Here is a 1,145-nt window from a genome sequence, read left to right as displayed (position 1 = left end):
AAAGTGTTTCGTACCGTACAACTCCTTTTCGTATGATTCGGTACGAACACGAGGGGTTGTGCGTTGTAGATAAGTTTTATTACCGGGGTCGCAGACGATTGATCCGAACTGTTGGGCGGAGACATGAGGGAGTGATTCGAGTCGTTTGGTGAGTTTGTGTGCGCTCTGAGTGCGTGTCAATGGGTCATTGAAACGTTGGAAATGTTTCACACAAAATCGAGCAAGACCATCTAATGATGCATTTGTGTGCTGTAACAAACAGGCTGTAATCCAGAGGTCCAAGTGTGCAGCAATCCGACGTCTGGATGAACATAATAGATCCGCCACTGATCGTCTGGTTGCCGCATATGGGGTCTTGAAGTATCCTAGTATTGTTCCTGCCACTGTCACGTACGCCAAATTACATCTCTCAAAGTGCTTCAATGTTACGCCTCGCAGACCCCGTCGGCTCCAACGACCTGTACAATATACTATATACTTGATCCGCACACATCTCGCACATGACCCAACGTGTGTCGCCGCTGTGAATGCGAGCAAGATAGCGGTGTGTCACCGTTGGGTGTGTCACCGTTGGGTGTGTCACCGATCGGTGTGTCACCGTTGGGTACTTCGCACACGCGAGTGCGTGTGCCCGCGACTGGGCGGGTGTGGCGGGGTTGTGAAGCGCGAGTGAGTGCACCGTATTCTGCGGCGGAGACGGATTTGAGTTGGGAAAGGTGTGCGCGAAGTCGTTTGTACCTAGCGCGAGGTTCCCGTGTAACTCGAGCGACGTAATTGGAGACGCTGATGACACAGCCTCGTAGACACTCGAGTCTCCAAGAACCCGGTAGGTACTCCAGTTGGTTAGCGCAGAAGGCTGTCAGTTTGTCCACAGAGACACCGGATAGCTGTAATAAACAACCTAGGGTCCAACTTGATACACGGCGGAATTCCAACAAGCTCTGTGGCCCAAGCGACCGTGCTCTTTTAGGCATAGCGTAGTCATGCACAGCATGGTGGTCCGGCACAGCATGGTGGTCCGGTACAACATGGTGGTCCGGCACAGCATGGTGGTCCGGCACAACATGGTGGTCTGGGTATACGAGAAGGGCAACTTGTTTGCGACATTCCTCATCTATTAGACCGAAAGAGGATCGGAAGAAGAT

This window comes from Gregarina niphandrodes, assembly GCF_000223845.1.
Source record: "Gregarina niphandrodes unplaced genomic scaffold scaffold00006, whole genome shotgun sequence".
NCBI lineage: Eukaryota > Apicomplexa > Conoidasida > Eugregarinorida > Gregarinidae > Gregarina > Gregarina niphandrodes.
This window is presented reverse-complemented; position numbering follows the sequence as displayed.